We start from the raw sequence: 7,773 nt of genomic DNA on the forward strand, positions 1-7,773 counted from the left end.
TATAATGAACAAAACAAAACAAAAATCACCCAAGGTATAATTACTGAAGAGTTCATTTTGGGATGTTTTTTTTTTTTTTTTACAGAGCCAAGCAAAGCAATTCTTTCTTTCTTTCTTTCTTTGGCTATGTTGGGTCTTCGTTGCTGCTCGCGGGCCCTTTCTAGTTGCGGCGAGCGAGGGCCACTCTTCATTGCGGTGCACAGGAGCATGGGCTCTAGGCACTCGGGCCTCAGCAACTGTGGCACATGGGCTCAGTAGCTGTGGCTCAAGGGCTCCAGAGCGCAGTTCCAGTAGTTGTGGCGCACGGGCGCATCATGTGGGATCCTCCCGGACGAGGGCTCGAACCCATGTCCCTGCATTGGCAGGCAGACTCCCAACCACTGCGCCACCAGGGAAGTCCCTGGTATGTTTCTTTCAAATCTTTTTTCTCTGCCTATTCTAAGGGGTTTTTTTTCATTATATGATTTGATTTTACAATATTTGCTAATTTTCTTTCTAGCTTTTTCACTAATCATAACACAAGCATTGTCCTAGATCATTAAAAATTCTTTGGAAACATACCATATAATGGTAATACAATGTTCAGTCAGTCCTATTTATATACCATAATTCTGGATGTTTAATCATTTCTCTATTTTTTTCCAGTTTTCTTCTATCATAAATTACTTGGTGATGAAGATCTTGGTAAATGAAACTTCCCTGCCTCCTATTAATTATTTAGGATAGATTCCTAGAGGTGGAATTGCTACATCGAGGGAATAATCCTTTTCAAGTTTGCTCCTTAATAGACCTTGTTTTTCCAGTAACGATTTGAAAGTCTTTTGTCCATCAAATGGGAGAAATGAGTATATGATCCTTATTGGTAGACTCTATACTAATGATAACCCTCACAGTTTGTGAGGATGAAAAAAGATAATGTATGTTCTTAGTTCAAGCTTTCACTTGGTATTGATTGAACACCTTCTATGTGCCAGATGTGCTCTATTTGGTGCTGGGAATGCAGAGTTAGACAAGACAGAGATGCTGTCCTCATGGGATTTGCAGAGAAAGAAGAGAGACACATAAGGGGGTCAAAGATGAAATGGTTATACAGGTGCTCTAACAGAGCTCTGCACAGGGTGATGTTTGAACACAGAAGAGCACCTTGATCATGTACAGTGGCCCCATGAAGCTCCCCCAAAGAGATGGCAGATTCTGAGGCATCCAGAGGAGAGGCAGGAAGCACGCATGCGAAGGGCTAGAGGCAAGAACCAGCGCGAGGCATGTGAACCACAAGTACTGCAGCACAGCTAGGAAGTGGGGCCTCACAGGGAGGGAAGCGTTGAGACCACAGAGATAAACAAGAGCTATTCATGCCAGGAATCATGACCTTCATCCTCTGATGAAGGGTGAAGCTATGAAGAGTCACCAAAGGACTTTACTCTGGGGCCAGATGTGATAAGGTTAACATTTTGAAAAGATAGTGGGAAGACGCAGTGAAGGATGTACGGAAAGGGGCCAAAACTTGAGAAAATAGGAGCCTAATGCGGTGATCCACAGGAGGAGTGGTAAACTGGGTTAAGTTTGTGGAGGTGAGAGTGGTGAGAGGGGGTGAAAAAGAGAGATGCTGAGCAGACCTGTAGGCCTTGATCCCCAACAGTACTGTGGAAGGTGAGTGGAAAGAGGGACCGATTTCTGATGTCAGCTCCAACATGCTTCCCTTCAGCAAGACACAGAAGCAGGTTTTTAATGGAAAGTGAAGGAGTTGAGCCTGGTGGGTTTGAGGTGCTCGTGGATGTCGTGACAGCTAGACACCCAGGCCTGGAGCTCAGCACAGGCCAGGCCATAGGGAGGTGGCTGCAGCCGAGGGTTTGGATGAGGTCACCCCAGATGGAGTGTCCCCCTTGAGGAAAACAGAGGGCTGATGTCAGCACCTAGGGCAACACCCACATTTAAGGGACAAGCAGAAAAAGAGAATCCCGCAAAGGATCCTGATAAGCAAGGGTCAGAAAGGCAAACACAGAGAGGGCTGTGGCACAAGAAGTTTTCAGGAGAGTGGGAGTGTTCAGGTGTTGCCTATCTCTTAGGGAAGTTAAATAAGATAAAGACAGAAAAGCATCAGTTGGTCTGTAATCATAATAAGAACTGGCAACGCCTAGCCAGTTCCAAATTATTTACATAAACTAGCCCATTTCATCCTCACAATAACTCTACCAGGTAGGTACTCTTGGTCTCCCCTACTTTATAGCTGAGGAAACTGAGGCTCAAGGAAGTTAAGTAACTTGCAATAAACTTACATCAGGATTCGAACCCCTGGAGGCTGACTCCATAGCTCCTGTACTTAATTCCTGTGATAACTCACCTCCCTGGTTAACCTAGAGGTCATTGGTGACTAAATCTATACTCTCACACTCAGACACACAGACAAACAGAGTTTGTGACGCCAGAATTCAGGCTGCAGTGGGTTGAGCAATACATTAGAGGTGAAGAGATGGATCCAAGATTTATTGCTTGGTACGTTTTCAAGAAATCGAATGGTATAAAAAAGGAGGGGATGGGGCAAGGGATCAAAGGGAGATTGGGAGGGCTTGAGCAGTTTGTAGGCTGAGGTGAAAACACCAGAAGAGGGAGATTTGGAAGATCCAGCTGGTGGGGGAGGATGATTGAGAAGGGGAGATGAAAACAGAATCTAGGGAATTCCCTGGTGGTCCAGTGGTTAGGACTCAGTGCTTTCACTGTCTTCCGGGTTAGATCCCTGGTTGGGAACTAAGATCCCGAAACCGGGCATCGTGGCAAAAACAAAAAACAAAACAAAACAAAAAAACCAGAATCTAAAGTCAAGATGGAAGAATTAACATTAGAAAACAGAAGGGAGGAGTCCAGTGAGAAATGGGAAAAGTTGCAGGGGGGTGGGAGGTGTCAATTTTAAAATCCTAGAGTCATTTATATGTATACATAAATATATACATATTCATATATTTTGGTACTTAATATTTAGTACTTAAATATATATTTTTAGTACTTAATATTTAATACTTAAATATGTATATATATTTTTTTAGTACTTAAAAGATGACACTAAAAGATTACTTTATCATACTTAACAGCAATTGCTCCTCCTGGGGCACTGTACAAAAATGAATAAACAGGGGCTTCCCTGGTGGCGCAGTGGTTGAGAGTCTGCCTGCCGATGCAGGGGACACGGGTTCGGGCCCTGGTCTGGGAAGATCCCACATGCCGCGGAGCAACTAGGCCCGTGAGCCACAATTACTGAGCCTGCGCGTCTGGAGCCTGTGCTCCGCAACAAGAGAGGCCGCGATAGTGAGAGGCCCGCGCACCGTGATGAAGAGTGGCCCCCACTTGCCACAACTGGAGAAAGCCCTCGCACAGAAACGAAGACCCAACACAGCCATAAATAAATAAATAAATAAAATTTAAAAAAAAAAAGAATTCTCCTAAAATTATAAAAAAAAAATAAATAAATAAACAGAAAACAACTCAATAGGGCCTCTTATCTAAATCCATGCTACTTCCCAGAATTAGGAGTATTTCTAAACTTCAGAGTCACATTTGTGTTCCATAAATCCCCACAGCACATTGTTCAGGCATCTCTTAAAGTCATATATCTTTCACTGCCTTTTATTAGAATTATTCGTAACCTTGTCACAGCCTCTCTCCACTAAATAATACATTCTTTGAGGAAACTGTGCTGTAATTCAGCTGTGGGTCTCGCTGAAGGGCTTGCCCAAAACGAAGCCACGATGCACACAGTCGTCACCGAATGTCTGCAAGATGGAATTACGGATGAACTATGTAACTGGGTGCCTTTTCCTATAATTTTTATTTTACCAGGGCTTATTCAGCCTCCATGAAATCCAGCTTCTTTTTCTGGAATTATTATTGTCATAAATTTGTATAATCCAAATCTGTCTTAATCTCATACTGAATGCCATGATCTTTTCACCTTTTGACGTTTTCCTTAGGATCTGATAAAGAAGTCACATTGCAGAAGTAAGGAAGGAAGAAGAACTTGCTTTACGATTGAAAGTATTAAACGGTCAAGAAAATACTGGGAGGAAAAACGTATTTAACACACACAAAAAAGAGTACATGTAAATCAGGTCTCCTGATTGGTGAGGGAGGGAGGGAGCAGAATTGTTTAATCTACTGAACAGTTCTTGAAATTTGCAACTAAATAATCTCAGATTAGGGACCCACCCCTCATTCTTTTTTTTTTTAATTGAAGTATAGTTAATTTATAATGTTGTGTTAGTTTCAAGTGTACAGCAAAGTGATTCAGTTATACATATATATATTCTTTTTCAGATTCTTTTCCATTATATATTATTACAAGATATTGAGTATAGTTCCCTGTGCTACACAGTAGGTCCTTGTTGTTTACCTATTTTATGTATAGCAGTGTGTATGTGTTAATCCCAAACTCCCCTCATTCTTTTTTTTTTTTTTTTTTGTCCCTGCCACACAGCACACGGGATCTTAGTTCCCGACCAGGGATCGAACCCGTGCCTCCAGCAGTGGAAGCGCAGAGTCTTAACCACTGGACCGCCAGGGAAGTCCCCTCATTCTTGATTGATAGGAACTATTTCCACAACTGAAGGGATAGTAATGCGAGCATGGCCCTTGTTACACCAGTGCTGTAGCAGAAACCATTTCCAGGGACAGAAGTAGCTCTGCTCGTGGCTCGTCCTCAGGCCTTCAGTGGTTAAAGTGTCTGTGGAGATGGGGGTATATATACAGGGCAGGAAGGGGTAGGGACGGGCATGAGGAAGAGGTCTGAGACACTTTGGGGAGTGAAAGGGGACAACAGGCATACACCAAACCCTCCGGGGTGAATGGTTATCCTGAGCATAAAGATGATAGCAACCTCTCGGCAGCCGCCTCATTTCAATTAGGAATCAGATCTCTTCTATCCCTTGGGCCCTTTAAGACAGAAACGCCTTGGACATGTGTCTGCAGGGATTGAGTCTTTCTGCCCTCAGCTTGAAGGAGGTGTGAACCCAGAGAAAGGGAGAGATAGAGAGAGAGAGGATGCAAGTGCAAAATCACTTGCAAATTGTGATTGACAAAGTCAATTAATTTTTTTTAAATAAATTTATTTATTTTATTTATTTATTTTTGGCTGCATTGGGTCTTTGCTGCGGTGCGCAGGCTTCTCATTGCAGTGGCTTCTCTTGTTGCGGAGCACGGGCTCTAGGCGCACGGGCTTCAGTAGTTGTGGCTCGTGGGCTTTAGAGCGCAGGCTCAGTAGTTGTGGCGCCCAGGCTTTGTTGTTCCGCGACATGTGGGATCTTCCCGGACCAGGGCTCGAACCTGTGTCCCCTGCATTGGCAGGCAGATTCTTAACCACTGCACCACCAGGGAAGCCCCTAAAGTCCATTAATTTTCATTGACTTGCACATTAAAAAAAAATCAGTCCTGGCCAAAATTATCATCATCATCCTCATACATAATAATTATTATTGTGTATTATAATTATTCATGCCATAATAACCAGAACTGCCCACCTTTCTACTATAAAATGCCTTTAAGACTTATTAATGGGTCATAACCATTTCAGGATATAATAATAATAGATAATGTTTATTAAGTAATTACGATGTTTCATGTGCTGATTGAAGTGTTTGTCTGTATTAACATATTTCTTTTCCAAACAACCCTTAGAGGTCAGTCTATCATTCGCCCCATCTTACAGATAAGGAGAGGAAGGCACCCATAGGTCAAGTGACTTCGTTACAGTCACCTGATTAGTAAGTGGTGGAGGTAAGCTTGAACCCAGGCAGCCAATGAGCAAACATCCATCCTGTGCTGCTTGCCTCGGCACACAGTGCATGTTTGTTTCACTTTGATAATAGGTTTTCAACTTCATCCTCAACTGTTCAGAACCAAAGGGCGGGGATTGTTTCTCACCATCTCTGTGTCTTCCACAGTGTCTTGTACTTGTTGAAAGTTCAAAAGTTGCTTGCTGCAAATCAACTATTAAAAAAATGTGCGTTAAATGGGACAAGCAATTTGAACACTGACAGGCTGTTTGATGACATTATTGTTATTTTTAAGGTAATAGCATTGTGCTAATATTAAAAATAGAGTCCTGGGACTTCCCCGGTGGTCCAGTGGCTAAGACTCCGCTCTCCCAATGCAGAGGCCCCAGGGTTCGATCCCTGGTCAGGGAACTAGATCCCGCACGCATGCCGCAACTAAGAGTTCGCATGCTGCAACTAAGACCCGATGCAGCCAAATAAATAAATAAATAAATACATACATATTTTTTTAAAAAATAGAGTCCTTACTCAGCCATAAAAAAGAATGAAATATTGCCATCTGCAGCAACATGGATGGACCTAGAGAATATTATGCTTGGTGAAATAACTCAGACAGAGAAAGACAAATACTATATGATATCACTTATATTTGAAATCTAAAACATAATACAAATAAATCTGTATGCAAAACAGAAAAGGACTCACAGACATAGAAAACAAACTTCTGGCTACCAAAGGGGAAAAGGAGGTGGGATAAATTAGGGATATGGGATTAACAGATACAAACTACTATACATAAAATAGATGAGCAACAAAGATTTATTGAATAGCACAGGGAATTATACCCAACATCTTGTAATAACCTTTAATGGAATATAACTGCAAAAAAAAAAAAAAAAGAAACCCCAAATCACTATGCTGTACACAATATTGTAAATCAACTATACTTCAATAAATATTTTTTTAAATTGGGACTTCCCTGGTGACGCAGTGGTTAAGAATCCACCTGCCAATGCAGGGGACACGGGTTCCAGTCTTGGTCTGGGAAGATCCCACATGCCACGGAGCAACTAAGCCTGTCTGCCACAACTACTGAGCCCACGTGCCGCAGCTACTGAAGCCCGCGCGCCTAGAGCCCGTGCTCCGCAACAAGAGAAGCCACCGCGATGAGAAGCCCACTCACAGCAATGAAGAGTAGCCCCCGCTCGCCGCAACTAGAGAAAGGCCGCGCGCAGCAACGAAGACCCAACGCAGCCAAAAATAAATAAATAAGTAAATAAATGTATTAAAAAATATCCATTTTTAAAAATTGAGTCCTTATAGTTTAGATATATACTAAGCTATTTATGATGAAATGTATGATGTCTGAGATTCCCTTCAAAATTACCCAGTGGGGGCTGGGAGGTGGGGAGTGGGTGGGAATACAGACAAAGCCAGATTGGCCAAGTGGCTGATGATTGTTGTTGTTTTTTTTTTTTCTTTTTCTGATGATTGTTGAAGCTGGGTAGTGGGACCCCTGGGGTCCATTATACTATTGTAGATGTTTAACTTTATCCACAATAAACAGTGTTTTTTTTTAAGTTGTTTGCAGTATTTCACCAGATGGGAAAAAGCAGGGGAACGGCTGAGGGCAGTGGGCAGCAAGGTCAACGCCCCCACAGGCTAATCAGCAAGCTTGAGCCCAAGTCTCCTAAATGCTCTGGGTCCAGCATCTTTCTCCCTTAACCTGAGAGGTTTGCCCTTGACAGTCTCTGAGGTTCCATCCTGCTCCAAAATGTTGATGATTCTCTGATTTGGGGGCAATAACTGAAAGGAAAAAAACCCCACCAACACTTCGTGCTGGTGGCCAAGAAGAGATGGTAAAACCGCTCATATTCTTTCAGCTTCTTCAAGCATTGCACCTCTGGCTTTCATTCCTGTCACTCCCTGGCTATGTGACTCTGGGCAAGTTATTTAAGCTCGGCACCTCAGTCTCCTCATCTGTAAAATGGGGTAAAAATAGGGCCAGAGCCAC

The sequence above is a fragment of the Balaenoptera ricei genome, chromosome 5 (assembly GCF_028023285.1).
Source record: "Balaenoptera ricei isolate mBalRic1 chromosome 5, mBalRic1.hap2, whole genome shotgun sequence".
NCBI lineage: Eukaryota > Metazoa > Chordata > Mammalia > Artiodactyla > Balaenopteridae > Balaenoptera > Balaenoptera ricei.